Below are 17,795 nucleotides of genomic sequence, written 5' to 3' on the forward strand. Positions count from 1 at the left end.
ACATTACCTCTGAAATGTCACATAAATGAAATCTGATCAGTGATGAAAAAGCAGATTAAAAATTATGTTTTAGGGGGAGTCCAACCGTTGCTTCACACATTTTCGTCTTACGTAACTCGAACGCTAATCACCTGCCCACCACGAATTCTAACGTCACGCACCTGCTCACAGATACATCAGTTACATAATGGATCTGTAAAACTTCTCTTGCGATTTTCATGGAATTGCCAAAGTGTTGTTTTAATGGCCAACTAAAGATGTACAAAGTTTGAAGTAAACCTGTGATCCGAGTGTCGTGGCCTCCCCTTGTAATTCCATCTTCTCCTCGCCTCCCTTTTTGTCCATTTCCTTTCCCCATCTCTCTGCTTATGTCATCCTCCCTCTGTCTCAGTCGATGTGCTCCTCCCCCTCTTGCCACCCACTCCTCACCCCCCTTCCTACCGTTCACCGCCTCCTCTCTCCTCTCCTATCCAACTCTTCTTCTTTCCTTTCTCTGTCCATCTCCTCCTCTCCCCCTCCCTGCCCATCTCTTCCTCTTCTCTTTCTCTGTCCATTTCCCTCTCCCTCTCTCTATCCATATCCTGCTCCCTACTGTCTGACCGAGCGAGGTGGCGCAGTGGTTAGACACTGGACTCGCATTCGGGAGGACGACGGTTCAATCCCGCGTCCGGCCATCCTGATTAAGGTTTTCCGTGATTTCCCTAAGTCACTCCAGGCAAATGCCGGGATGGTTCCTCTGAAAGGGCACGGCCGACTTCCTTCCCCATCCTTCCCTAATCCGATGAGACCGATGACCACGCTGTCTGGTCTCCTTCCCCAAAACCAACCAACCAACCAACCAACCTACTGTCTGTGTCCATCTCCTCCTTTCCCTTGTACAGGGTGTTCCACTGATCGGGCCAAATATCTCACGAAATAAGTGTCAAACGAAAAAAACTACAAAGAACGAAACTTGTCTAGCTTGAAGGCGGAAACAAGATGGCGCTATGGTTGGCCCGCTAGATGGCGCTGCCATAGGTCAAACGGATATCAACTGCGTTTTTAAAATAGGAACGCCCATTTTTATTACATATTCGTGTAGTACGTAAAGAAATATGAATGTTTTAGTTGGACCACTTTTTTCGCTTTGTGATAGATGGCGCTGTAATGGTCACAAACACATGGCTCACAATTTTAGACTAACAGTTGGTAACAGGTAGGTTTTTTAAATTAAAATACAGAACGTAGGTAAGTTTGAACATTTTATTTCGGTTCTTCCAATGTGATACATGTACCTTTGTGAACTTATCATTTCTGAGAACGCATGCTGGTACAGCGTGATTACCTGTAAATACCAAATTAATGCAATAAATGCTCAAAATTATATCCGTCAACCTCAATGGATTTGGCAATACGTGTAACGACGTTCCTCTCAACAGCGAGTAGTTCGCCTTCCGTAATGTTCGCACATGCATTGATAATGCGCTGACGCATGTTGTCAGGCGTTGTCGGTGCATCACGATAGCAAATATCCTTCAAATTCCCCACAGAAAGAAATTCGGGGACGCCCAATGCACCTGTCATTAAATATGCTATTCAATACCGGTTCAACCGCACGCGAACTATGTGCCAGACATCCATCATGTTGGAAGTACATCGCCATTCTGTCATGCAGCGAAACATTTTGTAGTGACATCGGTAGAACGTTACGTAGGAAATCAGCATACATTGCACCATTTAGATTGTCATCGATAAAATGGGGGCCAATTATCCTTCCTCCCATAATGCCGCACCATACATTAACCCGCCAAGGTCGGTGATGTTCTACTTGTCGTAGCCATCGTGGATTTTCCGTTGCCCAATAGTGCATATTATGCCGGTTTACGTTGCCGCTGTTGGTGAACGACGCTTCATCGTTAAATAGAACGCGTGCAAAAAATCTGTCATCGTCCCGCAATTTCTCTTGTGCCCAGTGGCAGAACTGTACACGACGTTCAAAGTCGTCGCCATGCAACTCCTGGTGCATATAAATATGGTACGGGTGCAATCGATGTTGATGTAGCATTCTCAACACCGACGTTTTTGAGATTCCCGATTCTCGCGCAATTTGTCTGCTACTGATGTGCGGATTAGCCGCGACAGCAGCTAAAACACCTACTTTGGCATCATCATTTGTTGCAGGTCGTGGTTGAAGTTTCACATGTGGCTGAACACTTCCTGTGTCCTTAAATAACGGCGCGGACACTTGGATGATGTCGTCCAGGATACCGAGCAGCAAACATAGCACACGCTCGTTGGGAATTTTGATCACAATAGCCATACATCAACACGATATCGAACCTTTCCGCAATTGGTAGACGGTCCATTTTCACACGGGTAATGTATCACGGAGGAAATACCGTCCGCACTGGCGGAATGTTACGTGATACCACGTACTTATACGTTTGTGACTATTACAGCGCCATCAATCACAAAGCGAAAAAAGTGGTCCAACTAAAACATTCATATTTCTTTACGTACTACACGAATATGTAATAAATATGGGGGTTCCTATTTAAAAAAAAACGCAGTTGATATCCGTTTGACCTACGGCAGCGCCATCTAGCGGGCCAACCATAGCGCCATCTGGTTTTCCCCTTGAAGCTAGACGAGTTTCGTTCTTTGTAGTTTTTTCGTTTGATGCTTATTTCGTGAGATATTTGGCCCGGTCACTATCAATGGACCACCCTGTATATCTGTACATCTCCTCCTCCGCCCCTTTTCTTTTCAGCTTATCATCCCTACCCCAGTAGGAATTAGTTGGTTCTTATCAAAATAGTGTACTAAGTAATTTGCTTATCAAATTTGGTTGAAAGCGATCCAGGGGTTTAGTAGAAACTTTTTACTTGTGGGTTTACATGCGTTCGCACATATTATATATATTTCACATATATATTTAACATAATTTGCAAATATCTGTACATATATTTCACCTATCACTGTATCGAAATTGGCCTTGCAGTTTCGTTTCCACGGAGCTCTGTCTTTATGAGGTCACATTTGTAACACCTTTTTCTGACCTATTTTGACAATTTCTATATCAATTTGTAGTGTTTCTTATGTAGAGTATTGTACCTATCAAGAGAATTCTTTGACTGTGTATACATATTTCAGTTATTAGAACTTTTGAACAACGTTGTTGAAATTATGTTTGTGGATTTAAATAACTAGTGGAATGATTGTTATATAATCTACTGTTAATGACTGGGTCCATAGTTAGGGAACGTAAGGTTCAATGTAAAAGATGTGGGGACGTCCCACAGCTACGGAAGTAGCCTGGCGGAGTGGAAAAGGTGTGGTTGGAGCGCAAGTGGCAACTTGTCCTTTGTGAATGGTAATGAGTCTGGGCTGAGCAGTGCTATGTTTAACATGTCGCTAGCAGTAGCGGATCATTGTGACTCATATTCTTGTAGTTTTGAGGCCAGAAGAGCTTAAGAGCAGCAGTTTTTGGCCTAGGATGTTGTATTTGGTGATAATATTATCACGGCATGGTTTTTGGCCCTATAAAAATGTAATTCCGACGCCAAGAAGATCAGCAATATGGCGTGGCCAACAGTACTGCCGTGATTGCATCGCCGCCAGGTTAACAGCCACTGCAAATTGCGCCACCAGTACCATCAGCCTTCCTCTAAATTGTTAATATTTGGCATTCTGTAAATTTGGTTGATTTTAACAATAATCTTAGCGTTGCTAAAAACTCTGTCTTGCACCCGTGATTTTCCAAAATCACAAACCTGGACAGGAATCCTATCCTAGTCAAATTAATTCCGAGTGTCCTGATTTATTACGGAAAGAATTATTCGGCAGCTTTAAAAATAGTTATGATTCTTTTCTAATGTGTGGTGTTATAATGTCCAAAGTTCAGTTTTATAGTTTGAGAAATACTCAACTTCCAGTGCATTTTTGGAGCAATCCGCAGTCATTTCCTTAAATAATTTACCTTACTTGAAAAGCTGCCTGAAAATAGTGCTGTTGATCTGAAACGAAAAAGGTTATTAATTGTTGCATTTGTGCACTTTGATCCGAATTACGAAGTTTTATCAGTGTTCATTTCACGAGAAAGTGGTTGAACTTGAGTTTAATGTTGTGTTGGCATTTGCACAGCCAATTATATTTCGAGTAGGTTAAAAGACTGCCTATCAAAGCACATTTGTTATTTAAAGGGTTATAGTTTGTTGTGCTTTACTTACTCAATAATTATTGATAAGAATACTTACCATTTCTCATACAAAATGGTGTAGTTTCGTTAGTGAGCATGGTTCGTCAAACCATGACAGTTTAAGAGCCCTCATGTACTAGGCTAGTTAGTTAATGCAGCAATGCAAAGGCTCCTTCAGAGCCAGTGTAGTTAGATTTGCATTCTGTTTAATTGCTTCAAACCGAGTTTAAGAAAGAAATATTTACTGTTTTATTTTGTAATACAAGTTGGTTAATGCACAGGCGTAGATAACCTGTACTAAGCAATGAAGTTATAGAGCATGATCATTAACAGATCCCATCATTTAAATCAAAATCATTTCATGCTTTTCACTGTTTAGTACCGCTATTTGTTTCATGTGTGTTCGTGATTGGTTCTATAAACTGCTGCATCTACTTCATTTAAGATACGTATTGTTGAGAGCCATATGTTACTGTTTGCTAACTCATTGACCATTTGTCTGTCTGACTTTCAAGTTAGTAGTACACTTATCTGCAAGGTTAGATTACTGTGTTGTAGTGTGAACAGATATGAAGAAAGAGTTTAGTGATTGTGTGTGTCAAGGGAGGTTAGATTAGCCTTAGCACTGCCTTCTGCTTTGCTATATTGCTTGACACAATAACGCCTAATTAGACTGGCGACCGACATTAATATATAGTGTTACAACTTGCTTTTGTGCTAGGAGAACGTCTGTTCCCTGACACACTTGTTTACTGATAGTCTTAATCTGCTGGAATGTTTCGGAAACGAATCCCAGTTTGATTGTTCTGTGCCCATTAGGTTATCTTACAGTCACAACTCCTCAAAAATTCCTCGCAGAGGTATAGCTTAGCATCGATGGTCGTTTAAAGGTGGTCAACGTTACCGCTACGATATCTGCTGTACCATGTGTCGGAAAATGTTTTTGTAGGTACATTCAGTGACATAATTATATAAATGCTGTCTGCGAAATGTTTTGCGAATAGAATTAGTAATAAAAAAGTAATAAATTTCAACATCTTGCATCAAGCGGCAGTTTTTCATGCATCTCAGTATTTGACAACATATCTTCTGAACTCTGCATCGTACAATGATACATGTTTGTAGCTACATTCAACCGCATTTGTGGATGGTGAAAGTTCTTAATATATTATTACTTAGAGTGGAGTAACTGAGCAGGTGAAACTTCCTTATTTAATTCTGAAACTGCTGAGTGAAACTTGTAAGACGTATGCGTTGCCGGCGATGGGCAAGGCATAGGAGAGTCTCTGACCAGAGAGCAGTATGTAGTTAATTGTTGCTTGTCGCTAGTCGGCAGTAGTCTTGTGTAGTCTGCGTGAGTCGGCAGTAGTCGGCAGTTGTGTGCGCGTGTCGGCGCGTGTCGGGAGTCTGCTCTGGTCGAGACTCTGGAGGATGAGTATTATTGTTTAAGGTAAAGAAGCAGCCTTGCGCATATCTAGTAATGTATGTGAATTGTCATTCCAATTTTTTTTAAAATGCCACAATAATAATTTTTATAATATAAAGTAATTTAAAAAAATTCTTACCTCAATAAAAACTGCGAATATATCTGCTCTTACATAAAAAAGTTTTGGCACAGCTCCGTGCAATGCTGGCCTATGCTTTGTGGTTCGTGAAAAGAATAATTATTCATTGGATAAAATCTTTAAATTGAAATGAATGCTTTTTTTAAAAAAATTACGTACATCTGCGAGTCCGACCAGCCACAGAGTCTCTTACAGAGGGCGCACAGCGCTGTCAGAGTTACTAATGCAGTCTATCGCGCTGCCAACATACAAACATATGAACAGCCTACATACATAGCCTCCCTGCTCCCCTCAAAAAATTTTACAAAATGTTTCGGGCAGTGGCCAAGACTAATTTCTTAAAAAAAATTATATTAACAATATCAAATAGATCAGATGCACGTAATTAGTAATATACTTTTGCTCAATAAGGCAAAAATTCTCTTCACAGTTCCTAAAGACAGTCCAAATCATTCACCAGAAGAGTAGACTATGACAGTTTTATGCACAAAGTGTGAGCAGTAAAAGAAAATGCACTCATAAGTAGTGGACCTCCATGCAGTCTTGAAGAAGTAGTATTGTCCTCCCAACGGAAACAAAGTGCTGACTCTTGACATGAAGACATAAAGAGTGGTAATGAGCAACAACAGAGCAAACCCACAGTGTTCCTTGTAGAGTTTATTGTAGTAATGGGCCACCAAAGGTGCAGACCCACTGTAGTCCTTGTAGAGATGGCCAGCAGCCATCCGTTGTGACTGTGTGGGTGCACAATCACAAATGAAAAGTCTGGATGACAATGTAGCAAGTCCATGAACCACCACTTGTGCACTCACGAATTTTTTGCAATATTCTTAGAACCAGAAATGATGTTAGCCAGTCCCTTGCTGAATTATCAACACACGTGCAAGCACTAACAGTCATGTAACCTCTGACATTTTGTAAATATACTATGACCAACAGACAGATGTGTGCAGTGAAATGAATCCCTATTATTTACTTAATTTGAAGAACTGGTGTCTATACAACTATAATTTTACATCATAAGAATACAATTACAAGGGAACAGAAAATATCATTACAGTCAAGAACATGATAATACAGATAACATTTGTAGTAATACAGCCTTTACACAAGAACAGAAATAAGCATATACATCAGTATTACAGGAATTATACATAAGTAAATAAATGAAAAAATTAAAATATTCTTAGAAAGATTAACTTGACAAATGAACATTAAAAGAAAACATAACAGAACAAATAATGTGTAAACATCTTCCCAAAGTAAAGACTATATTACAAAGCCAGATTAGATTTGAGGATAACAGTATTCCTCGTCATAGTGAATGCAGCTTGGTATTAGAAGAAAAAAATTGTACCAAATTTATCTTGCCAGGTAAACACATAGGGACAGGAAGAACACAAACACACAAGGGTACACATAAACACATAGCAGTATAACACAAAAGGAAAGGACAGGGTTTGTTTTCAGTGTAATATTTAGTACTGCAGTACTTGTGGTGATTCATTTTCAACCAAAACTTCATTTAATTCTCGGAGATCTCCTTTAGTTCAATATGTGTTCTCCCCCACTCCCCCAAAAAAATATCCCATCTGAGCAAGCTTTCTATATTTATATTTTCACATATTTCTTACCTAATCATTTGCTTCCAAGAAAATCCTACCTAAACCTGTTGCCACTAAACCCTATTCATCTGTTCATTTTATAGTGGCACTACTGTTTGGGATAGGAAAATTCAGTTTTGGTGCAATATTTCTGAGCGTGCAAGTTACAGCCAGGCACGGGCCTGTTTACAGTGAGTTACGCTCACCAGGAGTTCCAAAGTAAAATAGAGGCCACAGGGGCATAGAACTGCCGGAAAAAGTACACGCAGCAATTTGCATGGCGCATGTCACAGGCAGAAGGGGCCCACTGGCTAACCTAAGTGTTTTGAGTACATGGCGTGGAGTGGCGTGTTAGCAAAGTAGAGGTGCACAGCCACATATAAATAGGTACTGGTTCACTAACAAAGCATTCAAGTGTGGCAGCTCTCCTGGACAGCGGGGCAAGTCACTCCACTGGCTACACACATCAGCAGATGGGGCGTCAGCATCCCAGTCCACCGCAGGTCGCTGTTTCGACCCTCCAAGGCCGATGTGGAGTCAGTAGCCAGCCTTCAGTGGGCCACTCCATGGCTTGCTACCGCGGGAAGTCATCTTGGCTCCCAACATGCACTGGAGATATCCAGGGCGACCCAAGCCATACTTGTGAGGATGCACAATGCAGGCCACCTTGCAGTTGTCAGTGGGCTGCGGTGAGGCAGCACAGGTTGAAGGCTGCTGAATCGGCTGCCAGTGCAGCCCTGTCATTGTCATATCAATGTGGCCATACAAGGCTGACACATTAGCAGAGCGCTTGACGGGTCACTGAGGTGGCGTCCTCAGCATTGTGGGGCCTGATGACGCAGACCGAAGGGAACGCGGCACTGTAGTTGAAAACAATAAATCACTTGGAAAGCTCGGACGAGTCTTAATAAGGTGCCTTCTACCTCTTCCCACTACATTTGGTGTTGCTGTTACATTCAGTGTCAGAAGTTGCTACTAAATTTGGTGTCAGAATAGTGGACGTCATCTGTACAGTACAACGTTCGAGCCCACTTTACTTTATGGAGAGGCTGAGTACAATGACGAAGAGACAAGGGGAGATGGTAGAGAAATTTGCATACAGAATACGAGAAATTAACGAGTACACTTACGAGTTGGGTCAGAGCGATGAAGCAAATGGTGTTCTGTTGCAGGAGGTCGAGCAAAGGGCACTTGCTGTATTTTTGAGGGGGTTACCGATGCATCTATCACGGAAAGTGCGTGGAGTTGTATTCGGCCATTCAGCTAGCAATCCAATGTGAGGAAATAGACAGTCTTTACAGATGGCATTAAATGTTATAAGTGTGGTTGTACGGGACATGTGCAGAGGTAATGTACCCAGTCACAGAGGAATAGAGGAAGGGGTGGAAATCAGCAGCATGGAGGATGGAGAAGTGGAGTTAGTAGAGGTGGACAATCGTTAAACGGCAGAGGGAACCCAAGACCCGCCTAAGGGAGCTCCTGTTTAATTTCTGTGCTACAAATACGTATGCCAAGGTGGACTGTTCAGTGATAGGATCCATAGGAACTAAAAAGTTTATGATTTTGTTGGACACACGGCTGCAAGTGTCAGTGGCTACTAAGAGTTTAACGGGACGAAGGAAGTTAGACCCACCATGTTATAGGTTGCGTGGAGTGGGGGATAAGGAGGTCACACTTTTGGGGGTTAGTGACAGTTGACTTTCGCATAGCGGAAGTCCGATTTGATGCATGCATGGAGATAGTACCATGGGTAAGTGAGGGCTACAACATGATCCGAGGAGTAGATTGCTTGCATCAACATCATGCCAAAACTGACCTTGGACAATGAACTGTGGAACTTGGTGGAATGCTACTTCACCTAGGGGAAAATGTTGTCGATGCAGAGCTGTGGCGAGGGGCGTACAACGTAATGAACAAACCAACTGAGCCGCATACATTAGCATTAACGCTTAATTCGCAAGAGTGTGTGTCTGGTGATACTGGGAAGTGGCTTTGGGTAAGTGTAGAGTCGAATCTACCTGTGGGTGCAGTATGTGTTATTGAACCATTGGAGGATAAGGAATTTTTGGATCCATTATGTTGTCTTGTGAAGCGTAGTATTGCACGCATACAAGAATGAAACAGCGGTCGAGTAGTCCCCGTGAATGTGGATAATTTTAGGGCTGTAGACACGAATTTTAGAAAAGGAGTTTTAGTAGAAATTTTGGATGTGCCAGATGACAAAGACTGGTGTTCGAGAGGTAAACAAAGCGATCAACCACTAACTGCCGATAGAACTGCATTGCGTGACAAAATTAAACATTTGAAACGAGGAGAAAGAGAGCATATGGAAGAATTATTGTGGGAATTTAAGGATTTGTTTTTTCCGCAAGGGCCATTACCAGCAACACCATTAGTTCAACACAGGATACCAAAAGGGAATGAAGCACCTGTTTACCGTAAATCATACAGAAAACCGAGGTATTTGCAGTCGATCGTGGAGGATTTCATTGATCAGCAGCTTGTGGACGTTATTATAGAGCATAGTAATAGTTGCTAGGGAGCGGGAATTGTCGTTGTGCGTAAAAAATCTATGGATGAAACTAAGAACTACAGGTTCTGTTGTGACTACTGATACCTCAATAATAAGGCAGTAACGGACGCATACCCCATTCCAAACAAATCGGAGACTTTGGATCACTTAGGACAGTGCCAGTACTTTCCTATGATGGATTTGGCAAGTAGTTATCATCAGTTAGAGGTGGCTCCAGAGGATCGTCCAAAAACTGCTTTCTCTACTCCTGGAGGCCATTACCAGTACATTAGAATGCCATTCGGTTTGAAAAACGCTCCGGCAACGTTTCAGAGGTTGCTAGACAGTGTCTTGAGGGGTTTGAAACCACGGCAGTGTCTGGTCTATTTGGATGACATTATACAGGGCTATTACAAATGATTGAAGCGATTTCATAAATTCACTGTGGCTCCATTCATTGACATAAGGTCACGACACACTACAGATACGTAGAAAAACTCATAAAGTTTGATTCGGCTGAACCCGCATTTCAGGTTTCTGCCGCCAGAGCGCTCGAGAGCGCAGTGAGACAAAATGGCGACAGGAGCCGAGAAAGCGTGTGTCGTGCTTGAAATGCACTCACATCAGTCAGTCATAACAGTGCAACGACACTTCAGGACAAAGTTCAACAAAGATCCACCAACTGCTAAATCCATTCGGCGATGGTATGCGCAGTTTAAAGCTTCTGGATGCCTCTGTAAGGGGAAATCAACGGGTCGGCCTGCAGTGAGCAAAGAAACGGTTCAACGCGTGCGGGCAAGTTTCACACATAGTGATGTGAAAGATTCAGTGTTTAAACCTTCTCTACCAAGAAACGTGCCAGAACTGCAAGCTCGCATCAACAATGCTTTCGAACTCATTGATGGGGACATGCTGCGCCGAGTGTGGGAGGAACTTGATTATCGGCTTGATGTCTGCCGAATCACTAAAGGGGCACATATCGAACATTTGTGAATGCCTAAAAAAACATTTTGAGTTTTTGTATGTGTGTGCAAAGCATTGTGAAAATACCTCAAATAATAAAGTTATTGTAGAGCTGTGAAATCGCTTCAATCATTTGTAATAACCCTGTAGTGTTTTCAAATAGTATGGAGCAACATAGACAGTGATTAAGGGAAGTCCTTATGAGGTTAAGAGCAGTTCGTTTGACGTTGAGCCTGGAGAAGTGTCATTTTGTATTAGAGGAAGTAAAATATTTGGGTCATATTATCAGTAAGGGCAGAGTGCGAACAGATCCGAGATTGGTACAGGCTATAAAGGATTTTCGAGAACCGAAAACAGTTAAGGAAGTGCAGTCATTCATCGGAATTTTGCAATTTCTATTGAACGTTTGTGAAGAGTTTTGCAGATTTAATACAGCTGTTGACGCGATTTTTATGGAAGGGTGTGAAATTTGAGTGGACGGAAGAATGTCGAAAGCGTTTGACAAACTGAAGGAAGTGTTAACATCAAGTCCAGTTCTTGTGTTTCCAGATTTTGAAAAGGAGTTTATACTAGCATGTGATGCATCGAATCAAGCATTATGGTGTGTTCTTAGTCAGGAAATTGATAGGAAAGAACACCCTGTAGCCTATGCATCTAGGCAGTTGAATGCAGCAGAGAGGAATTACTCAACAACAGAGAGGGAGATTCTTAGCGTAATCAATGGAATCACATATTTTAAACGTTATTTACATGGGAGAAGATTTCAGGTAGTGACAGATCATGCTGCATTGAAGTGGTTGTTCGGGTTGAAGGATCCCTCCACCAGACTAGCTAGGTGGGCTGTGAGGCTTAGTGAATTCGACTACGAGGCTGTGCACAAGCCTAGGAAGAAGCACAGTAATGCGGATGCACTAAGTAGGAAGGTGGCAAAAGTAGAAGTCATAGGTTATGACTTAGCGGTATGGCAAGTGTGGTGTCACCGCCAGACACCACACTTGCTGGGTGGTAGCTTTAAATCGGCCGCGGTCCATTAGTATACGTCGGACCCGCGTGTCGCCACTGTCAGTGATAGCAGACCGAGCGCACCACACGGCAGGTCTAGAGAGACGTACTAGCACTCGCCCAGTTGTACAGCCGACTTTGCAAGGAACGGTTCACTGACAAGTACGCTCTCATTTGCCGAGACGATAGTAAGCATAGCCTTCAGCTACATTTGCTACGACCTAGCAAGGCGCCGTATTCAATTGATATTGAGATTCTATTAATGTATCATCAAGAGCGATGTTTTACAAATGTGGATTAAAGTTAAGTATTCCAGAAGCTACGTACTTTTCTTTATAGCATTCATTACGTATCCTGTTTCAGACCTCACGCCAGCCTGCGTGAGTTTAAGCGCGTGCCTTTCGGCTTCCTCTCATTGTGTCTAGGCTGTCTTGTCTAGACACAACAGCAAGAATTACGGGACGTGGACAACGATTGTAAATTGTATTGGACACAGCCACAATTTAACATGTACGACGATCTTCTGTGCAGAGAAACGAAGTTAGGGTCAAGGGTAGTAGCGCCAGCGAACTGAGAGATGAGGTTTTAAAGGAAGCACATGATCAGATGCTATCTGGCCATGGCGGGTGTAGAACGATGAATAGGAGTGTGGTGGAGAGGTATTGGTGGAGAGGGAGGAAAGCGGATGTGGATCAGTATGTCAAGAATTATATACCATGTGCGTAAAGAGCAGATTTGAGTCGTAAACAGATACAGATACAACGACTGCCGGAAGCGACATGTCCATTCTCTTTGTTGGGGATTGATGGCTTAGGACCTTTCAGGCGAACACCATCTGGGAACAGATTCATTCTGACAATAATAGATCATTTTTAGAAGTATGTGGAGATGATGGCTATGCCAAATGAACAGGCAGCAATGGTCGCACAAGCGTTAGTAAATAACGTGATTTTGAAAAAAAAATGGTTCAAATGGCTCTGAGCACTATGGGACTCAACTGCTGAGGTCATTAGTCCCCTAGAACTTAGAACTAGTTAAACCTAACTAACCTAAGGACATCACAAACATCCATGCCTGAGGCAGGATTCGAACCTGCGACCGTAGCGGTCGTGATTTTGAGGTTTGGTGTACCGGAGACAATAATACTTGATCAAGGGACCAACTTCATGTCAGATTTAATGAAGGAACTGTGTAAATTGTTGAACGTAAAGAAGTTGAGGATGAGCGCATTGCATCCACAGGCCAATGGAAGGACAGAACAAATACACAGGACAATTGGGAAGATGCTAAGTTTTTATGTGGATTCTCATCACCATCACTGGGACGAGTAATTTAAGCATATTGTATGCGCATATAATGCAAAAATCCATACAAATACCGGTTTGTCTCCATATGAGGTAGTGTACCGGCGGAAAATGGTGTCACTGTTTGATTTGGTGAGGCTACAGAAAGGAAGGACTGGTGAATCCGTACGTCAGTTCGCGAGAACAATTCGGGATGTTTGGAAACGGGTACAAGAGGCGAATATGAAGGCTTTGGAAAGGCAGGCAGACGCAGTGAAGCGGAAATGAAGTTTACCACAGTATAGAGTGGGGCAATGGGTAATGCTGTCCAGCCCCTATATGCAAAAGGGAAAATGAACAAGTTGCTCACGAGGTATCAAGGCCCATACCCCATATCCCCTGTTAATGTTAAGCTTCAGCTGCCAACTAGAACAACGATAGGACACATTGGGTGGTTACAGCCATTTAAGGGTTGCCCGGATGTGATTCCTGGCATGTCACAGGAAGGAAAGAGGAAGAAAGAGAGTGAAGAGAGGTGCTAAGCACACAGAAAACCAGGAAGTACCGTATGCTTTGCGATCCGGAAAGCAGTAGAATATTTGTAGTTTTTTGTTTTCTTGTTACGTACCATTGGGTTTGTGTGGATTAATTAGGCATTGTATTTTCGTATATGTATATTCGAGTAAAGCCTGCTGCGGACCACAGTCATTTGGAAGAGGGAGGAAGGGTGATGGTGATCCCTGTCTTCAGGTCACTGAATAGGGGAGCGTTGAGCAAGTTTGTAGAAGTAAAAACTGAGGAAGTATTGCTGATCTCGGCAGTTAACAGCCGGTACGCCGAGATGACAAGAGAGGAATTACGCAGCTACCATTGAGAGCAGGTAACGTTATGTCCAACCAGGGTGATAAGCACCAGTCTGGACACATACACGGTGCAGTTATTTTCAGCCAGGAGGGAAGAAACAGACTGTCCAAGGGACATCATGGAGCCAAAATTGAGCTTGCAACTGACCAGGATGCATTGGATCTTCTCCACCTATGAAAAAATAATAGTAGTAGCAAGTTGTTTTGAGCAGGGAGTATTTGCAGATGCGAAACGTATAGAACTCGAGGGGAGCAGAATTTTAATCAATCGAACTGCGTGTACCATAATAGGACCAACCTTCCACCTGCCAGTGTCAATTTCAGGAGTCACACAACTGAATGTTATGCAGCCATGGCTGTACTGGCCAGAAGCCACTTTAGAGTTTTCGCCAAGGCAGAATCTGACCTTATTAAATCTGTTGAGATTCATAAACCAGTTCATTTTAGAGCAAGATGGGTGCATATCAGCTGAATAGTTTGTGCAACATGTCGCTCAGTATAGGGAAAGGCAACGGCAAATAACGATCATTTTGAGCACCTGTGTGCCAAGTGTCTTCTCAGCCTTAACTTTGTTATGTGTTGTTTTCTTTCTGATCAGGTGGAGAACCAGTTCCAAAAGGGAACCAAGGGTAGTCCAAGTCGCAGTGGATTGGATACCGAGAGCGTGAGACGAGTAGGTAAGGAGTTGATCGAGCAGTGGTCGTCCAATGAGGAATTTTTACGTTTTGTTTCATGTCATGTGTTTTAAGGGGCACTAGACCAAATTTAAGTTTTCTAAAAGTAAGGAAATCTATATCTACTTGATTACTCTGCTAGTCACAATAAAGTGCCTGGCAGAGGGTCCAATGAACCACCTTCATTCTGTCTCTCTACCGTTCAACTCTCGAACGGCACGCGGGAAAAACGAGTACTTAAATTTTTCTGTGCGATCCCTGATTTCTCTTATTTTATCGTGATGATTATTTATCCCTATGTAGGTGGGCGCAAACAGAATATTTTCGCAATCGGAGGAGAAAACTGGTGATTGAAATTTCATGAGAAGATCCCGCCGCAACGAAAAACGCCTTTGTTTTAATGATTGCCACTCCAATTAATGTATCATGTCAGTGACACTATTTCTCCTATTTCGTGATAATACAAAACTAGCTGCCCTTCTTCGTACTTTTTCGATGTCATCTGTCAGTCCCACCTAATGCGGATCCCATACCGCACAGCAGTACTCCAGAATAGGGCGGAGAAGCGTGGTGAAAACAGTCTCGTTAGTAAACCTGCTGCACCTTCTAAGGGTTCTGCCAATGAATCACAGTCTTTGTTTTGCTCTACCCACAATATTATCTACGTGATCTTTCCAATTTAGATTATTTGTAATTGTAATCCCTAAGTATTTACTTGAATTTACAGCCCTCAGATTTGTGTGACTTATCGCGAAATCGAAATTTAGCTGATTTCTTTTAGTACTCATGTGAATAACTTCATACTTTTCTTTATTCAGGGCCCATTGCCACTTTTCCCACCGTACAGATATCTTATATAAATCATTTTGCAAGTCGTTTTGATCATCTGACGATTTTACGAGACGGCAAACGACAGCATCATCTGCAAACAATCTAAGACGGCTACTCAGATTGTCTTCTATGTCGTTAATGTAGATTAGGAACAATAGAGGGCCTATAACACTTCCTTGGGGAACACTGGATATTACTTCTGTTTTACTCGATGACTTTCCGTCGACTACTAAGAACTGTGCCATTTCTGACAAGAAATCACGAATCCAGTCGCACAACTGAGGCGATATTCCATAGGCACGCAGTTTGGTTAGAAGACGCTTGTGAGGAACGGTGACGAAAGCCTTATGGAAATCTAAAAATATGGTATCAATTTGACATCCCCTGTCGATAGCACTTATTACTTCATGAGTATAAAGAGCTAGTTGTGTTTCACAAGGACGATATTTTCTGAATCCGTGCTGACTATATGTCAATAAATCGTTTTCTTCGAGGTACTTCATAATGTTAGAATACAGTATATGTTCTAAAACCCTACCGCAAATCGACGTTAGTGATATAGGCCTGTAATTCAGCCGATTACTCCTACTTCCCATTGTGGGTATTGGTGTGACTTGAGCAATTTTTCAGTCTTTAGGTACGGATCTTTCTGTGAGCGAGTGGTTGTATATAATTGCTAAATATGCAGCTATTTTATCAGCATACTCTGAGAGGAACCTGACTGGTGTACAATCTGGACCGGAGGCCTTGCCTTTATTAAGTGATTTAAGCTGCTTTGTTACACCGAGGATATCTACTTCTATGTTTCTCATTTTGGCAGTTGTTCTTGATTGGAATTCAGGAATATTTACTTCGTCTTCTTTAGTGAAGGAGTTTCGGAAAACCGTGTTTAATGACTCTGCTGTAGTGGCACTGTCATCAGTGACTTCACCGTTTTTATCGCGCCCCAAGGCATTGATTGCGTCTCGCCACTTGCGTGCTTTACGTATGACCAGAATCTCTTTGGGTTTTCTGGCAGATTTCGAGACATAATTTCGTTGTGGAAATTATTAAAAGCATCTCGCATTGAAGTACGCGCCATATTTCGAACTTCTGTAAAACTTTGCCACTCTTGGGGATTTTGCGTTCTTTTAAATTTGGCATGTTTCTTTCGTTGCTTCTGCAACAACGATCTGACCCGTTTTGTGTACCATGTGGGATCAGTACCATCACTTATTAATTTATGTGGTATACAGGGTGCTACAAAAAGGTACGGCCAAACTTTCAGGAAACATTCCTCACACACAAATAAAGAAAAGATGTTATGTGGACATGTGTCCGGAAACGCTTAATTTCCATGTTAGAGCTCATTTTAGTTTCGTCAGTATGTACGCTCAATGGAGCACGTTATCATGATTTCATACGGGATACTCTACCTGTGTTGCTAGAACATGTGCCTTTACAAGTACGACGCAACATGTGGTTCATGCACGATGGAGCTTCTGCACATTTCAGTCGAAGTGGTCGTACGCTTCTCAACAACAGATTCGGTGACCGATGGAGTGGTAGAGGCGGACCAATTCCATGGCCTCCACGCTCTCCTGTCCTCAACCCTCTTGACTTTCATTTATGGGGGCATTTGAAAGCTCTTGTCTACGCAACCCCGGTACCAAATGTAGAGACTCTTCGTGCTCGTATTGTGGACGGCTGTGATACAATACGCCATTCTCCAGGGCTGCATTATCGCATCAGGGATTCCATGCGACGGAGGGTGGATGCATGTATCCTCGCTAACGGAGGATATTTTGAACATTTCCTGTAACAAAGTGTTTGAAGTCACACTGGTACGTTCTGTTGTTGTGTGTTTCCATTTCATGATTAATGTGATTTGAAGAGAAGTAATGAAATGAGCTCTAACATGGAAAGTAAGCGTTTCCGGACACATGTCCACATAACATATTTTCTTTCTTTGTGTGTGAGGAATGTTTCCTGAAAGTTTGGCCGTACCTTTTTGTAACACCCTGTATATCTCTCAATTGCTGTTGATACTATCTCTTTGAAACCATTCCACATCTTTTCTACGCTTATGTGATCAGATCGGATGGTGTGGAGCTTGTCTCTTAAAAAGGCGTTAACGGTATTTTTGTCAGCTTTTTTAAATAGATATACTTTGCGTTTCTTTTTGATTGTTGTAGGTGTTACGGTATTCAGCCTAGCAGCAACTGCCTTGTGGTCGCTAATCCCTGTATTCGTCACAACACTCACTATTTGTCCAGGATTATTTGTTGCTAAAAGGTCAAGTATACTTTCACAACCATTTACGCTTCGAGTGAGCTCATGGA

The sequence above is a fragment of the Schistocerca piceifrons genome, chromosome 4, assembly GCF_021461385.2.
Source record: "Schistocerca piceifrons isolate TAMUIC-IGC-003096 chromosome 4, iqSchPice1.1, whole genome shotgun sequence".
Lineage (NCBI taxonomy): Eukaryota > Metazoa > Arthropoda > Insecta > Orthoptera > Acrididae > Schistocerca > Schistocerca piceifrons.